Source organism: Panthera tigris, chromosome F2 (assembly GCF_018350195.1).
Source record: "Panthera tigris isolate Pti1 chromosome F2, P.tigris_Pti1_mat1.1, whole genome shotgun sequence".
Classification (NCBI taxonomy): Eukaryota; Metazoa; Chordata; class Mammalia; order Carnivora; family Felidae; genus Panthera; species Panthera tigris.
Window position 1 is genome coordinate 15,550,012 of NC_056676.1, and position 25,243 is coordinate 15,575,254.

A 25,243-nucleotide genomic window follows, 5' to 3' on the forward strand; every position below is an offset into this window, starting at 1 on the left:
ACTAAGTACAAAATAGCTTAAATGAGTCACCTCACCCACCCAATTAAGAGCTGACCCACAAGATCCAAGAGGATGGTAGTTCAAAGGAGGCAGAAGGGCCACTCATTCCGTAGGAACCCAACCACAGAGGCACATCCCCCCAAGAAAACAGTTCACTGCCATTCTCACCTGCAGAGATGAATTGAAGACAGACAGCTACAGACCCAGAGAGGGCAAAGGGAAAGCCACCCCACTGGGTTGTTAGTTATTGTCACACACTGAAAAATGGCAATGAAATAACAACCTGACATAGAATACCAGACCCCCAAACAGATCTTTTCACATTCCTCCTACTAACAAGGATCTTCCCTTCTCTGAATGCCTAGTCTTTTTTCTTTTCTTTTCTTTTTTTAATTGGTCCTAGTATCACTCACGTTAGCTCTGAATCACACACTCCCAGTGCTGTGGCTTAATTATTTCCTTGTGTGGGATGTGTCTTCCCATCTAGATTATAATCCCAGGAGGGCAGGGTCGCATCATATAGGGTATCTTGTCAAGCCTATAAAATGAATTAATTAGTAGGTACCAATGGATATTACTGACTATCCACCATGTGCCAGGCACTGTGCTAAACGGTAGAGATATACAGGTGTGATGGCTAGTTTTCTGTGTCAACTTGGCCAGGTTACAGTACTAAGTTACTGGATCAAACATTCATCTAGATGTTGCTGTGAAGGTATTTTGTAGGTGTGGTGAATGTCTACAATCTGTTGACTTTAAGTAAAGGAAGAGTGCCGTCAATAATGGAGGTCAATCTTACCCAATCAGTCGAAAGGTCTAAAAAGCAAAACCGAGTTTTCCCTGAGAAAGTGTAAATTCTGCCTCAAGACTATAGTATCAACTCCTGCTTGAAAGTCTCCATCCTGCCATCCTGCCCGATTGATTTTACATTGACAGCTCCTGGAAGCCAATTCCTTAAAATAAATCATATATACACATTATATACGTACACGTGTAAGTATCATATATACATGCCATCTATTGTATACATACCACACACACATGCATATACCTATACATATGCATCCTACTGGTTCTGTTTCTCTGGAGAACCTGGGCTAACACAAGAACTGCACAAAATTCAAGATTCTGTTATCATGGAACTTACATCCTTCTTGGGGAAAACTAATAATCACTTAAACATACCACTAATCGAAAGAAACACAGTGAGTGGCAAAGCTGCATAGAAACTAAAGCAAGAAGATCCGATTGCAAGGGGCAGGAATGCTGCATTGAGACTGCACGGTGTGGGAAGGCTTCACTGAAACAGTGACATTTAAACTGAAACAGGAGCTGATACTCTCATTACTTTTTTTGTTCCTTTCATAGAGCTTGTATAAAGTGATTTACATAGTATGCACTCAATAAATTATTTTGAATAATAATGAGCAGATTAATAATATGTACTTATGGAAGATTGGCCATTCTAATTTTAGGTAACTAAGAAACAAGCCAAGTTTAGGACCTTAATGAGAAGAAAGTCTTTCCTGCAGGCTGAAATTACATCAACTTGAAGCTGGAGGCTCCGGTTTCTGAGTTGATTAATGAATGGAGATGACTGATTAAGTCGTTCTGGGTATGCAATGCCTTTTACCTGCACTAATTGGAAAACAATATAGATATAACGCAGTTGGTAGATAAAGTACAAAGTACAAAACAGACCCTATTCTGCCTCTTCTTACCTCCTTCTTCCCCTCCTTTTCTTCAAAGTACATCAACACATACCTGCCCTATTATTTGTCAGGGAGAAAAGATCCCATGTTTCGTCTTTCTTGTCCATGATTCCTACTATCTGACCAATCACACTTACTATCTTTTTATTGAATGGTTATGTGTGTATGTGTGTGTGTGCATGTGTGCGCGCCTGTGTGTAAGGGGAGGGGGGTAGATAGAGAGAAAGTTGAGATTCCTTGAAACCTTAACCCAAGAGATGTTTTTATCATCCCAGAGCTGCACTTCATATTAATTAGGAGAGATCTAATGGCCAGATGACCATTTCAGATGGGGCAGCAAGGCCCAGTTCTGCCTCTCAAGGAATGCAGACTTGAAGTTTATGTTCTTGGCACATAAGAATATGCTGAGGGGTGTCTGAGTGGCTCAGTTGGCTAAGCGTCGAACTTTGGCTCAGGTCATGATCTCACAGTCTGTGGGTTCAAGCCCCACATCAGGCTTTGTCTTGACACCTCAGAGCCTGGAGCCTGCTTCGGATTCTGCTTCCCTCTCTCTCTGCCTCCTCCCTCGCCCACTCATGCTCTGTGTCTCTCTGTCTCTCACAAATGAATAAATGTTAAAAAATTTTAAAAAAGAATATGCTAAGTGAATATATACATGGGCCAGGTAAGGTGTGGGCTTCTTTAAATGTTCAACAAGTTTCTAGTGGAGAAACCATGTCTTAAAACAATAATTCTACCTATTGAGAGGGATTAACTGAGTGAGCTAGGACCATGCTGTCCGTCCCTTTGCAGGATGTCAATAAGATTTCTTGCCTTCCTGTCTTGAGCTGTGATGCAAAATGCATGAGCTAAGGCTGAGGCTCTGAACAGAGAAGGTACATTGGAGCCTATTCAAGCAGACTCTCATAGGCAGTAGAGGTTGACCAGAACAGGGAGTGTGTGAAGAGATAAGAGGCGGTGCTAAAGACTCAATTAACACCTAAGCTCTGAGAAACAGACAAAATACTGTGCCCAACAGGCTTGAACAGGATTTCCCCAGTAGCAGAGCTACGTTTTGGGGTGGGTTCATAGGTGACAGATTCAAAGAGTTTTTTTTCAGCAAAGAAGAGAGGAGAGGGAATGATAAGCAGAAATAATAACACTCATAAAGCCAAGTATCATAGATTTTTAGAATTAAAGTGGACCACAGAAATAACAGTTCTCATCATTATTTAAATGATGAACTTGAAGTGCAAAGAGAACACATTTTCCCTGAAGAAATCCCGCCTTGCTTCTCCATGAATAGATGCTTCTATTCTCCAGGTAGAGGTAACCCAAGTCTATCAATAGGTTCTTGACAGGAAACCAGCTCTACAGAGTTTGCCCTGGGCCCTAGTTTTCAATGGTATTATAGCAAGAGACCATTTATAAATGAAACCCTGCGTTTTTGCATTTCGTGTGTCAGTCTGTCATCGTCCCACCTATTCACACTGATTTAAGGTGTCTACATAATAATAATGCCAATGGTCGGGATTTATGAATGGTGGTTCAAGGAAAGATGTTCTGCTTTCCCATGTGAACACGCTTCTGATGATGCTCTATGTGCAGAACATTCTATGCATCACTACACACCCCTTTCAACCCAAACGCCCACACGCACGCACGCACACACACACACACACACACACACGCCCTTGAAGGCTCAACTACCTACCTGCCCTCCCATTTGCTCTATCTAGTCTTTTGGAGTTTCTCCATCTTTTCTGGGCCCTCATGTCCCAGATAAATGTTTATGCCCTGTTCTGATTCTCCCTCATTTTTAGGTGAATCTGCTTGGAGAATAATGTTCTGAATAATGTTTACTTTGTTTTTCAAATCTTGACCCTTGATCAAATTTCCCATGGCCTTCTACTTTGTTCAGAAAATGAAATGCCCTTGCCATGCCCCTGTCTGAATTTCTTTAAAGGTTTTTTTAAGTTTCTTTATTTATTTGAGAGAGGGGGGGAGAGAGAGAGAGAGAAAGAGAGAGAGAGAGGGGAAGGGACAGAGAGAGGGAGACAGAATTCCAAGCAGGCTCCCTGCTGTCAGCACTGAGACAGAGCCCCATGAGGGGCTTGAATTCACAAACTGTGAGATCATGACCTCAGGTGAAACCAAAAGCCGCACACTTAACCAACTGAGCCACCCAGGCGCCCCAGCCCCAGTTTGAATTTGATTGCAGATGGCTTCCCACCCCCGCCACCCTCCCTGGGTTCTTTGCCACTGAAGACTTTCCATTGTGAATGAGATAATACGTACAGGCCTGCGGCTTGTCCTTCCTTCCTCTGGTCTTGGTCCCCCTTCTGGCTGTGAGGCTGCTGCAGGATAGCCACCACTTGGGAGCGAGTGTTAACAGTAGCGTTTGGATTTCTGCAGTTCTTGCCACTGTATGTCAGGTGAGGGAGCCAAGGCAGAAAGTACAACTCAAGCCAGTATTGTGAACAGAATTATGGCTTGTAGGTAATTCATGAGTTTATTAGTTGTTTGTTTTCTCCTGCTCTGGGTGAGATATTAGCCACCACTGCGTCTTTAACCATAATAAACTGACAGACAAGGTGACAGTGGGAACAGGTTCCTGATTAAAAATCTATGCCCTGCAAACCTGCAAATTAGATAATCAGAGGAGATGGAATGGAGTTTCTCAGCAAACATACAATTGCCATAAACCTCTCAGAAAATAAAGAGCCACAGGTCTAAAGAACTTCAGATAAGCGATGCTTGGAAAAGTACAAAAATATGCTTTAAAATGACACTGGTATCAGATATCCATTTAAAGCCTCAAAAACAGCATTAGACTGAAAGAATGCCAAATGGCTAGCTGGAGCACCTCCTTTTTGCCCCCTCTGGAACTGAACAAGGTTTTAGCACCTTGTTGACAGAGCCAAGAAGTGAATGATCGACACTAATGGGATTTTTAATCTTCAACCTAATTAACTTTGTTAAAATTAAGGCTTACTAGGAAGAATCAGCACAAAGAAATTAATTAAAGCAACGGAATTTTTGCTGGATTTAACAGCTGAGTACTGACTATAGCTATAATGCACACCGAGACAGATATCTTAAATTCACTTCCATTTTTCTCTTGTGTGCTTTCATGTCTCCATTTTCGAAAGAGCCTATTTCCCCAAAGCAAAGAGTGCCCATCTTTGCCATCGATACAGGGTATGCCATACTACAGAGGAGACCCCTTGTCTGTCCACACCATAAACCCTCGACCTTCTTGGACCTAGTTTGCCTGGAACCCGGCAAGGTGTCTGACATACGGCAAGTGTTTGTTTGATACATGTTTGTGGAAAGAATGAACGTGTGAGTGAGTAAGTAATTATAACTTTAAAAATAATCAGTGGTAATAAGTGATGGCATTGATGGTCCAGCTTCTGTCCTCCTCACCTTGTGGTTATTACGTGAAAAAAAAAAAGCAAAGATAAAGTGAACTGAGCCTTCTTTTCCTCGCAGAAACGAAGTTGATGGATGTAACGTTATGTAGTACATGGAAGAATCTTTCATAGTGGCCTACCTCTGAGTAGACCCACAACCAATTAAAAACCATGTACATTGGAAGTGCTATTGGTGAAAATAAAGCAATTCCTTTGTTTTGGATCATAGAGGAATGAAATATTTTTGACGAGTCAGCCTCGTATAGAGTCTATTATTACAAAATGTTCAGGATAGCAATACTTATAAATTTCATCACAAATTTCCCTGACTCGATATCATTGCACAATGATCATAATCTAAAGATTTTTGTTATGACTGGAGTTCTTAAAATAGTAACTATTAGATGAGGTTCTGTACAACAGTGATAGTTTCGGTCCCCTGAGTTTCACAGGGCTCCTTGTCTGCATTCTTTTTGATTCCTTTAAATTTGGCAGTTTCTATCTTCACTCCAAACTCTGGGACAAACATAGCTCTAAGTAAGTAAATAAGAGCAGTAATACACAAAATCTCTATAACATTGTTTTTGTTTATCACTTTTATTCTTTAACCATTTTTTAAAAAATTATCTACATTCTATCACCAACAGTGGCAGACATGACCACATATACGATGAACAAAATACAGTCCCTCCCCTGGAAGATCTGAAGCTGAGACAGGAAGGTTACAAAGGAATAACTGCTATAAAGGGGTGTCCTCAGATGGACCACAGGGCAGAGAGAAGACAGCAGGCACCTGCTTGGGGGAGGAAGGGGGTGGAGGTGGAGTCACAGGGCAGTGGTACATTGGAGGCTAAGCAAAATTAATTGTAGCAGATGGAGTAGGGGATGAGACGGAATCAATACAAACCAAGCGCAGGGGCAGAAACTGGCTGGGGGAAGGTGGAGGATGATGTTTGGGGCAGACAGGGCAGTCTGGTGTCTGGAAAACAGCTAGAAAGATCTGGAATAGACTGGAAAGGTAAAGCCATTAAAGGTATTTCATTAGGTGTAGGATGGATTATTTTAAAAGTCATGGCACCGCTGTGAAAAAAACAAGCAAGAGTGAGAAAAGACTTAAAAAGGCAGAGAAACCCTGAAAATCCTCTCCCAGCTCACGTTAGTGAAACAGTAAGTACATGGGCAACAGGGGACAGTGGGCAGGCAGGTGCTTTCATTGCCCTTTGCCTCAGTCAGTTGGCATTTCCCAAAGCTCTCATCTGGTCAAAGCAATACTGTGTCCCATCTCTACCGGCAGCCCTGGAAGAAACCTATACAAACCATACTTTGACTTATCAATTTGCTACTCCCTAATTGCTGGCCACCAAAACCAAGGAGATAGATAGGTTGTAAAGTGATGAAGCTGGGCCAGTAAAGAAGCCAGGAGGGCAGGTGCACCAGGGACAGAGTGCAGACAAAGGTAAAGGGGTGGGCTGATTAGTAACATAAGATAGGAAGACCACCGTCATTAAAGGCAAAGAGGGGGGTGCCTGGGTGGCTTAGTTGGTTAGTCGTCCAACTCTTGATTACAGCTCAGGTCACGATCTCTCCGTTCGTGAGACAGAGCTCTTCATGGGCCTCTGGTGCTGACAGTGTGGAGACTGCTTGGGATTCTCTCTTCCTCTGTCGGCCCCTGCCCTGCTCTCGCTCTCTCTCTCTCTCTCTCTCTCTCTCAAAACAAATAAATAACAATTTTTTAAAAAGGCAAAGGGGCAGGTAAGCAAGGTAGGTCCAGGCAGACAAGTTACAAAGTCTAGAATGTCATTTAAGTAAAGGGATTGCACCAGGGTAGAGTAATAACAGAGATTCATACCCAGGGAGTTGTCAAGTGATCCCACACAGATCAGGGTCTAGACAGAAGTGTAAGTTCAGGCCACCAAGCACTCCCAGGGTCTGCTTGAGGATAACCCTGGTTTTGGGCTCAGGTGGGCCTCGGCCCACAGGTGAAAGCAGGTAGTCAAGTGCAATGGCAGATCAAGGGCAGAATGGTGGAGCTATCCACTCTGGGCACCGGCAATAAGGTGGGTCCCTTCACAGAGAATTCAAAAACAATGATGAAACTGTTAAAAGTAAGTCTGTTTTTATTTTCACCAAGTGCCAACATTTTTAACAATATTAGTGATAAAGTATTCCTTTTGTTGATCTAAGGTCTAAGCAATTGCTGGGCTTATTATGCAAGCTAGCAAATTTTCTTACATGTCCTTTTACGAACATGGTATTCTGTAAGAAAGTTAAATTAGAAGAACGAGTTATACAGCCGTCTCTCCTGACACACCCAGACTCAGCTACATGCATTTATTTCAAGAGTACAATTCTGAACTGCTTGAAAGTATATAAACTCATTCTGAATGTAATTCATGTTTGCTAACTGACCTTGGTGGTTCTCCATAGTCCTTTATTGAAATAAGGATAAGTAGATTCTAAATAAATATAATGGCACAATGACTGTAATGATGAAGAAAGACAGCCAGTCACAATTCCGTCATTCTTTATAACCCTTCGGAATTTTTATTTCTGCTTAAAATCTTAACGAAACAATGCAAACTGCAAGATGTAGTAGTATGTTTGTTTGCGAAATGTGAATTTTAGTTCACACATGAAGTATTTTACTGATTTTGGATAATACTTATTAAATTGAGTTTCTTTATTAATTTAAAAACTAAAATATTAAAAAAAAAGACTTATTACTGATTCCCTATCATTTACCAGTAAACGATATTGTCATATAGAGAAAGGAGTGTTAAAAATCCCCTCTGGGTATTAAACACACTAGATACAACACTGGGACAAAAGTGATTGAAATGGGGACTGTGAGGACAAGAAGTGAGAACATGGCAGTTCCTGAGAGGACACGCTTGAAATTTCCAGGCATAAACTCAGGGTCACCCACAAGGTTACGTACGTAGGTCTTGACTAAGGGTGGATATAGTCTTCCTGCAGAAATTTAGCAAAAAATGGCATTTTTACACTGCTCCAAGGCCAACCCATAGAGTCTATGACATTTTGTATTCTTCTACTTCATGGGGTCATATATCATAGGGAGGGTGTCTAATTTATCAGAATCAGCCCACAAACAAAGGCTAAACTGGGAACTCCTTGAGGGCAGGGACTATATGTTTCATTTTCAACCCTCAGGACAATCACAGTACATGGAATAACTCAGGTGTTCTAAGTGCTGACAGAATGAACAGACACTGAATAGATTTCAAATAAAATGAAGGTCTTCTAGCATGATCATTCATATCTTTCTTGAAATTTATCCAATTAGTCTATTGCCTGCTTTCAGTTTTATATGGACTCTTTTCTCATTTATTAATAAATATGTGCATGACTAAGCACAGTGATTAGTCTTGTGAGTAAAATGATTCTTTCTTTTTAAAGTGTATTTATTTTTGAGAGAGAGAGAGAGAGAGAGAGAGAGAGAGAGAGAGAGAGAGAGAGAGAAAGGGGCAGAGAGAGAGAGGGAGACTCAGAATCCGAAGCAGGCTCCAGGCTCTGAGCTGTCAGCACAGAGCCCCACACGGGGCTCGAACTTAATGAACCATGGGATCATGACCTGAGCTGAAGGTGGATGCTTAACTGACGGAGCCACAACCCAGGTGCCCCTTGTGAGTAAACTGCTTCTTGATCACTGAAAAACATGATACAACATGATACAATATCACATGCGTGATACACCCATGTGCACCTGCCTATACTTGCTAAAGCAACCTTGCCAACCATTTAGAAAATAGGAACTAAATGGAATTCTCTTTTGAATCACACTGAGTGACCTGGGTTTTACACAGTGTGAGACCATCCAATGCAAAAACTTCAAAGAACCTCTTGAGAGATTTATCATTGAACTGAAATTTTGTCCTACTAATTACAAGGGACAGTCACATTGGGTTTGGACTCAGGGCTTGTACTCTCTCATTAAATTTACCACCTGGCATGTAGTAGACCCTCAATAAATATTTATTAAATGAATTAATCATATCATACCCATAATGGCTCATTTGTGATATATTAATAATATATAAAATTCTCAGTAATTTATTATCTATTGCAACCTGATTTCCCTTACACTCTTAATTCAGTCTTAAATGGCCGTTCACTCCCGTTTGCTTTTACTACTGCACTGCATTAAAACACTGCTTCCTTCCCCCAGCTTGTGATTTAAATATGCTAGCAGAAATTCCTATTAATTCCATTCCAAGTATTTGCACAGAACTGATCCACCATAGCCGTCTGCTAATGATGCATCTGTCATTTTATTGACACCCCTAAACAGCTTTATTCTCTTTTCTAATTAAGAGACAAAACTGGTATTGTCAGCTGATGAACCGACATTTGGGGGCTTTTGTTCTAACGTAAAAGGCAGCACATTAGGGTGCTAAAACAAAAACTCAGGAATGTTAACAGAAAAGCCCACTAGACAAAATATATTTACATGTACGATTTGAATTAAGCTTGTTATAAGCCTAATGCACATACAATATTTTGAGTTAGAGGGGAAAAAATATACACTCGTGGCAAAATATATTCAAAACAAAAAGTGGTGCTTCCTACCCTAACTGGCCATTAAAATTCAGAACAAAGCAGTCTCATGTGCTCTCCGGACAATCAAACATCCTAAGGAAAAAAAATTAAACCTTGAAAAGCTGACCAAAATGGTAAGCTGTCAGAGAGATAATAGTAATGTTTAAATAACAGCTAAATCAGAACTAAGAGTTCTTACAGAAAAACGATAGAAATGAGGTAAATAGCACATTTTTAAAGGCTAAAAAAGCAATGATTTCCTGATGATTATATTAGCCAATTGCCAGAGAAATGACAATTACATACAAGTATAGGACTAACAGCTCACCAGAACGTTCTCAAGCAACTGAGGAGGACAAGCCATAAAAGCTCTATCACCATCACATTAAAAATCTAATCTAAAATCATTGCATGTCAGAAAATTAAGGATTCATCAAAATATTCCCAAAGGTTATGTGCTGAAAGGAATGCATAAGAAGGAGCCACACTCTTTGATTTCTTTATACAGAAATATATCGTAGGATCTACATTTTAAAATAAACTAAATATAAAATCTGGTCTGCCAAATGAGATCATTGTTATAAAGCAGTTAGCATACATTTTGGCACACAGAAAGTGTCTGATAATGTTAGCTGCTCTTATTATTGTTATTATTATTGTGGTGTCAGAATCAGCTCATTGCTTTTCATGGTTCCTTCCCAAGGTTTAAAAGAACCCCCGCAAGAATTTCTTGTGGCTAAACCATAAAATAAGTTCAGCTAATTCTGTTTCTATCCTTCTTTCTAGATATTTTTGCTCTGGTTTGACACACTGGTTCCAAGTTCTTGTCTTTTACATAAATTCATCCTCTCCGCCTCCATGCTTAGGACTGCGACTCTGATCTGTATGTCTTGCTTTTAATGCTCCCATTACCCCCACTTTGTCTTTTGTATCACTCTTGGGACTATGAGCAAACTCCCTCACATGAAGCCCAGGGCTGATTCCTGCTTGCTGAGAAGCGGAGTTTGGGTATGTTGCTTAGGAGTGACGATCATTTCATTAAGCCTGTTACCTGCATGTGCCAAGAGTAAGGGTCCACCAGCAGCCTTGCCCTAAGCCCCTAAGGGTTAGACCTTGGTCTTCCACCCACAGGACGTTAAAAGGTCACAGTCTAGCTGGATTTATGTATCATTGATTCTTTAACCCTAGAAAAGTCATTAAGAGAAAAGCAGGTATCTTATCCTGATCAAAAAACTTCTGTGACAACAAAACCACCTCATTAGTTACAAATCAAATGCTGGCTCAACTTTTACGTTGCAGTGGACTCCCATGATCAGTAACCACTCCTTCCACCATCCTCACCAGAGCCAACATGTGCAAGGTGACCCAGTCTTGGTTTCAGCTGACTGGTTCAGGAGAGGTATCTCACCTATGCTGAGCCAAGGTGAGCCTTTTTTCTGGAATATTTTGGCCAAGAGAACAAGCGGATACACGTGTTTTTCAGAGCAGAGCAAAACAACGTGTACAGTCAATATGTGGTCACACAACCGCTGCTAGGAACTGTTCTATCCACGGAGCAACAAAGAGTCTATGCTCTGAGGTAGAGAGTATATACAGTGACAACCCAGTGTGCAAAATAAACTCATGTTTCTGAAGGGGTCCTACCCATATGTGATGAAGACTATCTAGTCCTTTCATATGCTGAGAAATTGGAGCTCTTATAGAACTTAAGGAAACTGCTTTTGGTAAACAGAAATGCCATATATATGCAAGATCATCATGTGTGTGTGTGTGTGTGTGTGTTTCTATGTATGTCTCTATATTTCTCTATCTACCTATCTATCATCAGAGAGACAGAGAAGTAGAGATTGTGGAACCAGTTTCTGAAAAGAAAGACAGCATAATGGCAATTGGGCAGGAGACTCTTAAAAATGTATTTGGCTGCATATCTATCTAGAACAGGCTTTCTATGTTGTGAGTTTCTAGGGGGCACGAAAAGTATAGAGTTGATGATTGATAACCTAGAAAACTTTCCTAATCTTTTTGTTGGAATTCAATTTCATTAAAATAGCCAAACTCTATGGCTTATTTCTCCACATTCATTTATTCAAAACAGTCAGCCTGAAAGATAAAGCATTGATCAAAAACAGACTCTACTTTGACAAGAGTTTATGGACTTGTGTCAGGATGGGAATTTCTATCATCATTATTTCATTGGCCAGTGGCTAGGGCTGATGAGCGGGGAACAATGAATGAGGAAGTCCTTTGTAAAAGTAAGATGCTGTGAGTCTATAAATACGTGCGACACCTTAAGCAAGTATCTATTGGCTTTGACCACCTCTCATGTGGCTTTCTGAGCCCCACAAACTAAGCAAGAGCCTTTTCTTGCAATTTCTGTTATGTAGATAGATGACAACAACCTTTAACATATTTCTTTGCTTTTAAAAATATTTTGTTGCTATCGTTAAATAGGATTCATAAAAAAAACATTTTGGGCAAAAGTCTCAACTTGGTGAATGCTAGCAGAGATACCTCAAGTCCTTTTTAATAGAAATTGTCATGAGTTCTTCAACTTTTCCCTAACTTTCCCATTTCTTTTTTATTTTATTTTAAAGAGAACACAAGACTTCCCCCCCGACCCTTGACTATCCATTCTTGTTTTTCTTCCTTCCTTCCTTCCTTCCTTCCTTCCTTCCTTCCTTCCTTCCCCTCTCTTGTTTTCCCCCTCTCTCTCCCTCCTTTCCTTCCTCTTTCTCTTTCTCCCCCTCTCTCTTCCTTCCTTCCTTTCTTGTAAGGTATAGTAGATTATATCCTCTATTAGGTAAACCAGCTCTTCCTCTCCCAGCCATTCTGTGACTTTTTTCTCTTAAGCTTTTTCTTGTATCACACCTTCATTTTCCTCTGCAATGTTGTACACACTACTGTGCTCTGTCTAACCAGCTGAGCCTTCCTCTTTCAAATACACTCTTATTTCCCTGACATTTACCTTATGGCTGTTCCCTACTGATAAGCCAGACTAGTTCCTCATCTTCTTATTAGAGGAAAAAGTGACAGTCCCTGCCACACCCAGGTCTGTGATTGGAGGAGAAAAGTCCCAAAGTTTCTACTTTATTTAAATTAAAAATATGAAATCAAAACTTATGTGTCCTGCAGCACTGTGGCATTGTTTCATTTCAAAAATAAAAAGTCATAATAAACCAGTTCATGGGGGCTTAGAAAATTGAAAACAAAATAAAGAAAGGTGGCAACAGTTGCCAGTGACACAAATTTCCAAAATTTTAGCCAGAAATATGGTTTCAGTGAAGCACATTACAGAGCAGTAAAAAGACCCAGATGATCCTGACCATTACATGCTTTCACTTTTGCCTAGCTTTTAAAGTTGAAATTAAAATGTGAAGCAACATTTAACAATGCTATGCTATATTCGTGAGAAAGTAAGGTTTTCTTAAGCATCCTTCTGTTCCCATTTTGCAGAAGAATCTCAGTACCCAATGCACTCACGCCACTTTAAAGTTTGTACTGTTGCAACCAGTATCACCCAGGTCCACCCTAGGTAACGGGGTCCATTCCAAAATGACCTCCCTTGTGGACCCAGGCATCACCCAACATCCACCCCACCAAAAAAAAAAAAAAATTCCCAGGGCGCCTGGGTAGCTCAGTCAGTTAAGCATCTAACTTCGGCTCAGGTCATGATCTCACGGTTTGTGGGTTTGAGCCCCGTGTCGGCCTCAGAGCCTGGATCCTGCTTCAGATTCTGTGTCTCCCTCTCTCTCTACCTCTCTCTCTCTCTCTCTCTTCCCCCACCTCAAATATAAATAAACATTATGGGGCGCCTGGGTGGCTCAGTGGGTTAAGCATCTTAAGCATCTGACTTTGGCTCAGGTCATGATCTGATATGAAATGTCCAGAATAGGTAAGTCCATAGAGAGAGACAGTAGATGAGTGATTATCTGAAGATGAGGAGGGGGAGAAATGGGGAGCCATTGCTAATGGGGTATTTTCGTGGGGTAATGAAAATGTTCCAGAATTAGATAGTGGCGGTGGTTGTACAGCCTCACTGATATACTAAAATGGGGGGATTAATTGTACACTTCTTTATAAAGTTTACTTATTTTGAGAGAGAGAGGGAGAGGAAGAGACAGAGAGGGCAAGTGGGGGAGGGGCAGAGAGAGAGAGGGAGAGACAGAGAGAGAGGGCAAGTGGGGAAGGGGCAGAGAGAGAGGGAGAGAATTCCAAGCAGGCTTCTCACTGGCAGCGTGGACCTGATTCCACAAATTGTGAGATCAGATCTGAGCCGAAACCAAGAGTCGGACACTCAACCGACTGAGCCACCCAGGTGCCCTTAATTGTACACTTTTATAAGTTGAATTTTGCAGCAAGTGAATTACACCTCAATTAAGAAAATAAGAAAATGCAAAGAAAAAACTCAAAGCAAAGCAGCTACAAGTGTGTGGCATACAACAGATGTTCAAGGATGTAAATTAAAAAAAAAAAAAGAAACATAAACTTCTTTTAAAAAATTACTCCTTGGATAATTCAAAGTTTTTCTAAGTATTTTCCAAGGGTGTGTTACTTTGTATTGCTGGGAAAATAACTCCACCTGCTTTTAGTATTGTGAAAGTTGTAATAAATCATAAAAGCCTCACTCCTTCATTATAGGTCTTTTCTCTAGATAAAATATTTTGCACACTCCAGTGGATTTACCTCAGGTTATCTGCAAGGCTCTCTTCAGTAAGAGGCATTTGGCTTAACGATTGGTTTGGGCGTTGGGAAGGGAGATCGGACACCCCAGTTCAAGGAGCGTAGGTAACACCCTGCCAGTCACATTTCCCTCCCCAAGCCTTCTCCTGGGTTTGCAGAGTTCATTCACCCCATATCACAATCCAGACAAAAACACTTAGTATCAAATAATAACACTCAACTATTGTTGCCTATACTCTGGGCTCCTGTCGTCAGCATAAAACTCACTTTTTGCCTCAGTGAGAGCCATGGCAATAATATAGATGTCTGCACAGAAAACTGCAAATTCAAGCTGGATCATTGTACCTGTGACAGCTCTGGACAGCTCCTGCAAGTGCAGTCTACCCTTCATCTCCATCACCTCCTTTAGCAAAGCTTTAGAGGCCCAGTGGCTACAATTTATATGCAAAAGGCATCTAAAACACTTTCTGTGTTTCCCATTTTCTAGGCCTCTTCTTCCTTCTTTCTTTCCTTTTAAAAATTCACCTATTAGTTTAGCATAACTATTTAATACATATGGATTATGTGCTAGGCACGGAATGAAAACAGTTGAGGATACTCTGGATGAAAAAAAGGATACACTGCATGAAAAAAGACATACATGGGAGGTCCCTACATCTCATTACAAGACGCACCTCTACAGTAAGCTTTCATTTAAACTTTGGTGCAAGTTTCTGGGGTTCTGTTTCTAGGCACTGGGAGCTACACATTTTTTGATTTAAAAATAAATTCTTGAGATGTTTCTCATTAAGTTTACATAGCCTTTCATTTCTTTCCTAGTGTTAGTTTTTATAAAATTGCTATTTTTTTAACCTTTAAAAATACTCTTTATTTTGAAATATATTGCATACTTTTTGAGATAAATTCCTTAAAATACATATGACCATCAAACATTTTTTTAACTTTAATTAAAAATTTTTTTAAATTTACATCTAAATTAGTTAGCATATAGTGCAACATTGATTTCAGGAATAGATTCCTTAATGCCCCTTACCCATTTAGCCTATTCCCCCTCCCACAACCCCTCCAGGAACCCTCTGTTTGTTCTCTGTATTTAAGAGTCTCTTATGTTTTGTTCCCTTCCCCATTTTATATTATTTTTGTTTCCTTTCCCTTATGTTCATCTCTTTTGTCTCTTAAAGTCCTCATATGAGTGAAGTCTTATGATATTTGTCTTTCTCTGACTAATTTCGCTTAGCATACTACCCTCCAGTTCCATCCATGTAGTTGCAAATGGCAAGACTTCATTCTTTTTGATTGCCGAGTAATACTCCGTTGTGTATATATATACCACTTCTTCTTTATCCATTCATCCATAGATGGACATTTGGGTTCTTTCCATACTTTGGCTATTGTTGATAGTGCTGTTATAAACATTGCGATGCATGTGTCCCTTTGAAACAGCACACCTGTATCCCTGGGATAAATACCTAGTACTGCAATTGCTGGGTCGTAGGGTAGTTCTATTTTTAATTTTTTGATGAACCTCCATACTGTTTTCCAGAGTGGCTGCACCAGCTTGCACTGCCACCAACAGTGCAAAAGAGATCCTCTTTCTCCACATCCTCGCCTACATCTGTTGTTGCCTGAGTTGTTAATGTTAGCCATTCTGACAGGTGTCAGGTGGTATCTCATTGTGGTTTTGATTTGTATTTCCCGGATGATGAGTGATGTTGAGCATTTTTTCATGTGTCAGTTGGCCATCTGGATGTCTTCTTTGTAGAAGTGTCTATTCATGTTTTTTGCCTATTTCTACACTGGATTATTTGTTTTTTGGGTGTTGACTTTGAGAAGTTCTTTATAGATTTTGGATACTAACCCTTTATCTGATATGTCACTTGCAAATATCTTCTCTCATTCTGTTGGTTACCTTTTAGTTTTGCTGATTGTTTCCTTTGCTGTGCAGAAGCTTTTTATTTTGATGAGGTCCCAGTAGTTCATTTTTTGCTTTTGTTTCCCTTGCCTCCAGAGATGTGTTGAGTAAGAAGTTGCTGCAGCCAAGATCAGAGAGGTTTTTGCCTGCTTTCTCCTCGAGGATTTTGATGGCTTCCTGTCTTACACTGAGGTCTTTCATCCATTTTTGAGCTTATTTTTGTGTATGGTGTAAGAAAGTGGTCCAGGTTCATTCTTCTGCATGTCGCTGTCCAGTTTTCCCAGCACCACTTGTTGAAGAGACTGTCTCTATTCCATTGGATATTCTTTCCTGCTTTGTCAAAGATTAGTTGGCCATACGTTTGTGGGTCCATTTCTGGGTTCTCTATTCTGTTCCATTGATCTGAGTGTCTGCTCTTGTGCCAGTACCATACTGTCTTGATGATTACAGCTTTGTAGTATAGCTTGAAGTCCGGGATTGTGATGCTTCCAGCTTTGGTTTTCTTTTCAAGATTGCTTTGGCTATTCAGGGTCTCTTCTGGTTCCACACAAATTTTAGGATTATTTGTTCTAGCTCTGTGAAGAAAGCTGGCGCTATCTTGATAGGGATTGCACTGAATACGTAGATTGCTTTGGGTAGTATCAACACTGTAACAATATTTGTTCTTCCTATCCAGGAGCATGGAATCTTTTTCCATTTTTTTTGTGTCTTCTTCAATTTCTTTCATAAGCTTTCTATAGTTTTCAGTGTATAGATTTTTCACCTCTTTGGTTAGATTTATTCCTAGATATTTTATGGTTTGTGGTGCAATTATAAATGGGATCGATTCCTTGATTTCTCTTTCTGTTGCTTCATTGTTGGTGAATAGGAATGCAACTGATTTCTGTGCATTGATTTTATATCCTGCAACTTTGCTGAATTCATGAATCTATTCTAGCAGTTTTTTGGTGGTATCTTTTGGGTTTTCCATATAGTGTATCATGTCATCTGCGAAGAGTGAAAGTTTGACCTCCTCCTGGCTGATTTGGATGCCTTTTATTTCTTTGTGTTATCTGATTGCAGAGGCAAAGACTTCCAACACTATGTTGAATAACAGTGTTGAGAGTGGACATCCCTGTCTTGTTCCTGACCTTGACATCCCTGTCTTGTTCTCAGTTTTTCCCCATTGAGGATGATATTAGCGTTGGGTCATTCGTATATGGCTTTTATGATCTCGAGGTATTCTCCTTATATCCCTACTTTCTTGAGGGTTTTTATCAAGAAAGGATGCTGTATTTTGTCAAATGCTTTCTCTGCATCTATTGAGAGGATCATATGGTTCTTGTCCTTTCTTTTATTGATGTGATGAAACAGGTTAATTGTTTTGTGGATATTGAACCAGCCCTGCATCCCAGGTATAAATCCCACTTGGTCATGGTGAATAATTTTTTTAATGTATTGTTGGATCCGGTTGGCTAATATCTTGTTTAGGATTTTTGTATCCATGTTCATCAGGGAAATTGGTCTATAGTTCTCCTTTTTAGTGGAGTCTCTGTCTGGTTTTGGAATCAAGGTAATGCTGGCCTCATAGAAAGAGTTTGGAAGTTTTCCTTCCATTTCTATTTTTTGGAACAGCTTCAAGAGAATAGGTGTTAGCTCTTCCTTAAATGTTTGGTAGAATTCCCCTGGAAAGCCATCTGGCCCTGGACTCTTGTTTTTTGGGAGATTTTTGATTACTAATTCTTACTGGTTTTGGGTTTGTTACTGGTTTTCTTACTGGTTATGGGTCTGTTCAAATTTTCTATTTCTTCCTGTTTCAGTTTTGGTAGTGTATATGTTTCTAGGAATTTGCCCATTTCTTCCAGATTCCCCTTTTTATTGGCATTTAATTGCTCACAATATTCTCTTATTATTGTTTTTATTTCTGCTGTGTTGGTTGTGATCCCTCCTCTTTCATTCTTGATTTTATTTATTTGGGTCCTTTCCTTTTTCTTTTTCATCAAACTGGCTAGTGGTTTATCAATTTTGTTAATTCTTTCAAAGAACCAGCTTCTGGTTTCATTGATCTGTTGTACTGTTTTTTTGGTTTTGATAGCATTAATTTCTGCTCTAATCTTTATTATTTCCTGTCCTCTGCTGGTTTTGGGTTTTATTTGCTGTTCTTTTTCCAGATCTTTAAGGCGTAAGGTTAGGTTGTGTATCTGAGATCTTTCTTCCTTCTTTAGGAAGGCCTGGATTGCTATACACTTGCCTTTTATGACTGCCTTTGCTACATCACAGAGCGTTATCATTTTCATTGGCTTCCATATACTTTTTAATTTTCTTCCTAACTTCTTGGTTGAAAACATCAAACTTTAAAATAGAAGTTGTATTTACAATGTCCTACTAGAGCTCAATATTACAAGAAATAATGAAGTGACTACTTGGTATAAATTCAAAATCCTCACAACTGAATGATAAGTTCTACATTATTTCTAGGATTTCCTGAAAAAGGAGAGGGGGCATATTAACAAGTGAATTTCCTCACAATGCACCAACACACATAACCCCTAGTCTATCGTCAGAAAACACAAGGACCTATCTTATACGCTGACACCTATAGACACATATCTAGAGGTATTATTATCCCCCAAATCATGAAAAGCATAATACATTTCCTCTTCTGCACTATGATTTATTAATCAAATTAATGAATGTTAAAATACCCATTGTCTGTATTGATTATACACAATCCCTCACTAGCTAATAGTCTAGCAAAAAATTCTATTTGATTCTTGGTTTCAACTGGCATCTCCACTCTCGGAAAATGTGTCAAATAAATTGCAGCTATGTGTTTCCTACATTAAAATACATATTCCCCTTATAAATAAGGAGAAGTACATCTTGATGTGATACTTTTTTTTTCTAAAAAGATATTCTAGAAGAATATCCCATCACTACATAGCCTTTAAAATATAACCAACTATTCAATGTCATCACCTTTCTCAGCTTTGTGATAAAACATTCTATTTAAAAAGTAATGAACAGGAGCACCTGGGTGGCTCAGTCAGGTAAGTGTCCGACTTTGGCTCAGGTCATGATCTCACAGCTCATGAGTTCGAGCCCCACGTCGGGCTCTGGGCTGACTGCTCAGAGCCTAGAGTGTGCTTTAGATTCTGTGTCTCCCTCCCTCTTTGCCCCTCCCCTGCTCATGCTCTCTCTCTCTCTCTCTCTCTCAAAAATAAATAAACATTAAAAAATTAGAAAAAACAAATAAATAAACAAACAGAAAGTAATGAACAAACCCAGATGTTGTGTATTGGGGGCATAGAGAGCTACTTTTATTTGCAGTCTACATTGAAGTCAAGTAGCTCTCAGATCCTTGTAATTTGCAATCTCCTTTTCCTGCTTAGAAAATGCTGGTTAAACACACACACACACACACACACACAGAAAATTTATGTATTATTCATTCCCAAATTTGAAGGGATAACATGCATTTTCAATAACATCTATCTGTTTCTCTGTGGTTGAAGAAATATTTGAGACTTGTTCTATTCAAAAGAGAATATGTAAAATGAATTTTGGAAATTGAAGAGATGTTTCAAGGCAGACTTATGCTTCTCCCTTCACTGGAACTACTTCTCCTGCTCTCTCCACTGTGGGATGTGGATACAAATATCCCCAGGCATTCATTTTCTGCCAGGACATTTTTGTGGTTTAAAAATGCACATAGCAATTAGTTTTATGCCTTCCAGTAAGAAATGGAACCGAATACTCATGGTAGGAAGGGATTGCACCCGTGTCACTGTGCCCGGAATTCAACACTCCATTCCCCCTGCTGGTTTTATAACAATTCAGTGCTTTGGGACAGAGAAGCTCCTGGGGTAAATGCTGCTTGGGGCTGGGGGTGGGGGCAGTTTAACAATGAAAGCAAGAGGAGTCATATAAATAGCTTAAGAATAATTTGAACATTCTACATCAACATTCACAGCTTCTAAACAGTTTCCAAAAGCCTAAATTGACATAAACATTTATCAAAATGGTTTTCTTTATCAAAAAGTATAAATGTCCTCATTTATCAACACAAATTCAACCATTATAGGTAATAGAGTCTAGGGAAATTAAGTTGGCTTAGTGATCACGACAGAAAATGACGTATAATAGCACTCCCAAAAGCTCTAAAATGAAAGACAAGAGAGGCTAAAGGATATTCACCTCTCCCTATTTTAACTTCTATCCACTGTGGAAGGATAGAGACTGCCAGAAAAGTAGGAATCCCACTGGCACATGCATCCAGCGTGTGTAAAAGTAGGCACCAATACAAACATATGGCTGTGATGGCCATGGGAGTGTGGATATCTCAGGGGTTAGAGGTGGAACGTGGATGGCCTCCAGAGTCATTTTCAAGTCTACCTGCAATAGTCTTGTTTCTGCTCACCATTGACTCCCAAGTGCCTGAGACATAATTCATAAAGGAATACATTCAACAAAATGGCAATGGCACAAAAAGTACTTTCCACTTCAATGTAGCCTGAGGAACTAGCAAGTTTTTGTCTAGCACCAGCAGCTTGGGATCACTGGGACATTATAGGCCCTTACTAGTCACCCAGTCTTACCACCCCCCACCAAAACTGAGGAGTTCAGTTGCTATCGCACTAAGGGAAGGAGCCAGAGCCAGCTGGCATCATAACTCCTAGATCAGGGTGCCTTCCCCACTCATGACTCTTCGATACTGACCAGGTTTGTCACAGAGTTACTGAGAATATCCAAAGGGCTGTCTTATAACATAATTCAAATTATTTGTCCTGGAAAGTACAGAGTGTAGATTTCTAGATTCTAGATTCTCAAAGGATTGCAATCAGTCAGCATTAACCAAGTGTCCTCTGTGGGCGAAACATGATCAGAAAACCAATTTACAGATGAAATAAAGAGAAAGGATCACAGAAATAAATACATGATACACTGACAATAGATGCCTGCCCAAAATAGTCCCAAGACTAGCTACCTTCCATTGCTTCTGATTCCATTCTCATGAAGCAGCTTCTGGAGGATCAATGTGACCTCAAGTTACCTAGATGTCAGCAAGGAGTTGTCCTGATTAGAATATTCAAGCATTTATGTCTCAGAAAGGGTCCATCCCCAACTGTAAATTAATAAATGATCATTCTCATTTACTCATGTCTCTTGTTAGACAGTAAGTGTACATCAATCCCCAAGAGAATGGTTAATCTGTATTTACTGACAAAGTCAGGTGTTTGGACTACAGAGCAGGGAACCACACCCTGGAACAGAAGGATGGAGCCAGGACCTCACTCGGGCCCGCCAAATGCTTCCCTTGACATTGCTAGATCAGCACTAAAAACAACAGAAATTGGGCAGAGACATTTTGAAGAATGTCTTAGTGGAGCAAACAGAGACAGTAAAAGCTGGATCAGTGGCCGAAGCAAATCACAGCTATAATTGTGTATGGGTAAATTAAACTCAAGATGGTGTGGTGCAACTTTCTCTGACTTTATCACACTGCATACACCTTCAAAGCAGAGAAGGAAAACAAGTCTCCTGAAACCATTCCTATATCTAATATTACAATAATCTGTATTTATCATGAGCAGGACCCAGATTATTTTTTCATTGCTTCTATGTACCCGGCACCAAGCACTGCCTTTGTTTCATGATAGGTGCTCAATAAATATTTGGCTGGCTGGCTGGCCGGCTGAACTTCCATATTCTTCCAATTTGTTCTCGACTCATAAGTAACTTTCTGGAGGCTAATGCAGATGTTTCTAGTCTACTAGGGTAAAAAGTACTTTTCCATTTCCAGAACTTCATATTTAGATTTAAGTTGTTCAGACCTGTCTCCCCACCATCTGAAGAGGCTGATTAGGGCCTGGTTCTACCAAGTGTCAAAGACTTGAGACCACCTGCTTCTTTGCTCTTAGGGCAATGATCTTGGGTTCTCACCTGCAATCACTGTTCTCCAAAGGAAGCCCCATTATGACCATTTGTGAAGCATAAACAGGATAATAAAGTATTAGCAAAAATCCAAGGCCTGACCATGGCTAGAGGGAGACAGCCCAGTATCAAGGGTGTGTGTGTGTGTGTGTGTGTGTGTGTATGTGCGTTGGCACTGAGCCTTCAGAGGCAGGACTCCTTTTCATCCAGTCCAGCAAGCTCAGCACCACAGCAATGCTTAGCATCACCGGTCAAGTGAGGCTAATCTTGGAGATGATATTTAAATGATGTTTTCCTCTACCTTTTAAAATAAGAATAAAACAATGTTATGCTTAAAGTCATGGGTAGACTGGGGGTAGGATCAAAAGGACCATAAAATATACATGGAGTGGGTTAGCAATAAACTCAGGATGTAGTTTTCAAGAGAGTTTAAGAAAATAAATGTTTGATTAAGAAAAATGAAGAGTAATGCCACACACACATACATAGGTATATACACGTATATACATACACGTGTCTGTATGTGTGTAACATGCCTGACGGTCTCCAAAGCCTGCTAACTAATTAACCTGGTCCTCCTAGTAATCCTGTGCGGAAGACAGAGAAGTGATCGTCTTCCCATCTTAAGAAGTGAAAACTGAGGTCTAAAGTGATCTGCTGGAGGCCAGATGGCTAGTAAGTAGTGACAAGATCATAACTGGGTCTCTTGATTCCCAGACCAGTATGTTTGTTTAGATAATCTATCCTCAATATGTGGTGAGGCTTGGGAGACAAAATTACCATCAGCTCCATTTCAAAAGGGCAACTAAAAAGAAAGAGAAAAATAAGGCAATGTGTTCAGTCTATTATTTTACTAAGCTCTCCAGATTCTTTACCTATTGAATATTTCATGAACATGAAGACCCCCTTTAATTGCTTCATTCCTGGCCCAAAGTCATAAGACAAAAATAATTTAATTTCGAACCTTTTGTAGTGTGAGGTGATTAGAAAATATCATCTGCAACAAACTTTTAATTATATGCCCAGGGTCAAACATTTGAAACCTTATTTCCATCAAACCTGCTTTTTAGTTTTTCACACAGTTTCTTTTCTATTTACCCCTACCCTGCATTCGGCTGGGAAGCAAGACCTTCTAGCCCCTCCCTTGCTCCAGATGAGGGAGAATAAGGGAGTTCTGTCCCCGTCGCTGTTCTGCAGCAAAGCCGCCTGCTTGTTCTCTGAGTGGATCGTCAGAAGGTGTGGGGCAGCAATGAACACGACCGGGCTACCGCAACTCAGCTGCTCCCCACCCACGGCCCGTGTGAGCTACGTCCACCGTCAGACACAGAAAAGGAGAGGAAGTGTTTAGACACTCCTACAGCAACGACACAGAGCCGTTTTATGTCTGTTGAATAGAATAATAAAAAATGAGGTAGTATTTCAACTGCTTTTTATTTCACTTTTCTAGTCATTTATTTTTATTGTATTTTACAGAAGTATTGATCCACAACAAATTGGAAAGGAAATAAAAGAACTGGTCTGTCACCACTGACAGCACATAGACGGGAGAACTTTGCTAGCAAACCCCACCAGGCCTTCTGGGTCAGGTTTTATGTGGGGGAAGACAGTGGTTGTCAGAATATCAAGGATACCTGTATCTCACGGTGAGCACATAAGTTACACAGCAAAATATATATATATATATATATATATATATATATATATATATTTGTATATATATATATATACATATACGTGTATATATATACATATATGTATGTATGTATATATATCTATATCTGTAATAATAATTGCCTACACTTTTGATTATCCATTGTGTCGTGACCCTCTGGGTGACTTCCGTATACATGGGTAACGAGGAGCAAACAACCCAGAAAGGAAATCAAATCAAATGCCAGTCATGTGTAAGGTAAGATATTTAAGTATAAACCCAAGGGGTCCTGTTGGAAACCTGAAATTTTAAAAACTTGAACTCTTCCATTATATGCTGCTGACTGAAACCAACCACGCTGAGAAAGGAATGGCTGTCCATGCCCTCCCTCTGATTTTGGGTAGCTGAGGTGAAATAAGCAGGTGGTTTCTGTTCAGTTCCTCATTTATTAACTGGCTCTGTGAAAATACACGCACAAAGCCACTTGTTTGGTGGTCTCAGAAGAGGGGCTGAGGACTGACCGGACATGAGACACAATTACCCTCTCACCCTAGAAGGAAGTCCCTGCAGGTTAGGGGTGATGTATATCAGCAGGTCAGAATGAAAAACACCAGCACAGCTGCTGCCTATGTGGTAAGGGCCTGAGGGAGAAAGAGAAGATTTTCATTTCCAGATCACTTCTTTCACCAGTACTAAAATGGACTTAACAAAATTAGTGATCAGGCTATCATGAAGAGATGCTCTTTAATCCCTCATCTTTCAGATTGCTAAATCTGTCATTTTGAGGAAGCATTTTCAATGACCACTTTCTGAAAGTTGTATATCCTTCTAAGAACAAAATAAAATATGGTGGAAAATTCCTCTTGGGGGGGGGAAGATAACGGACCTGATAAAATTAAGGCTGATTACCATGACATTTTCTATGCATATAATTTTGTGAAAAGACAATGGATGTGTTATCAACATTCTAAAACAGCCCCGTTTCCTGTTCTCAGGTTTCTTGGCCTTCATGACAATGTGGACTCCCTCTAGTGGCCAAAGTAATATATGTAAATTCACAGGTTTGTTAACAAAAAGGGTTATCTTTCGTGATTTGGCTGTTTTCAAACGAAAATAATTTTCTTTGACGTACAATTTCTTTTTAGAGTACTTCACATGAGGTAATTATATACAAATCAAAGAAAGAGCAAAATGTAGATTTTATTCTTAAGTGTATATGATATATATTTAGTTATAATTCTTATAATTGATTAGACAGAAATTCATCTTCTGACTTTGTAATGTTAAATGTTCAGAACAAAGAAGATTCATTAAATTTATGAGTAGTACCATGATTATTCTTTACCAATACTAGTGCCTACCATTTAGGTGACTGTATTTCCACAGATTATTTCCAAAGCAGGTATCAGGTCATTAAGCAGAA

General features: G+C 39.8%; 1 protein-coding gene and 1 long non-coding RNA gene across 2 annotated transcripts in view; one reads left to right on the plus strand and one right to left on the minus strand.

Annotated features, from left to right (window-relative positions):
- The window catches only part of LOC102970913 (cytochrome P450 7B1), a 172,424-nt gene that overhangs the window by 71,598 nt on the left and 75,583 nt on the right, over positions 1-25,243 (minus strand). The window lies entirely within an intron of this gene.
- Positions 1,491-23,565, plus strand: LOC122235000. Its single transcript, XR_006213039.1, has 3 exons — positions 1,491-1,615; positions 22,752-22,844; positions 23,293-23,565. It is a non-coding gene; the product is annotated as an uncharacterized LOC122235000 (long non-coding RNA).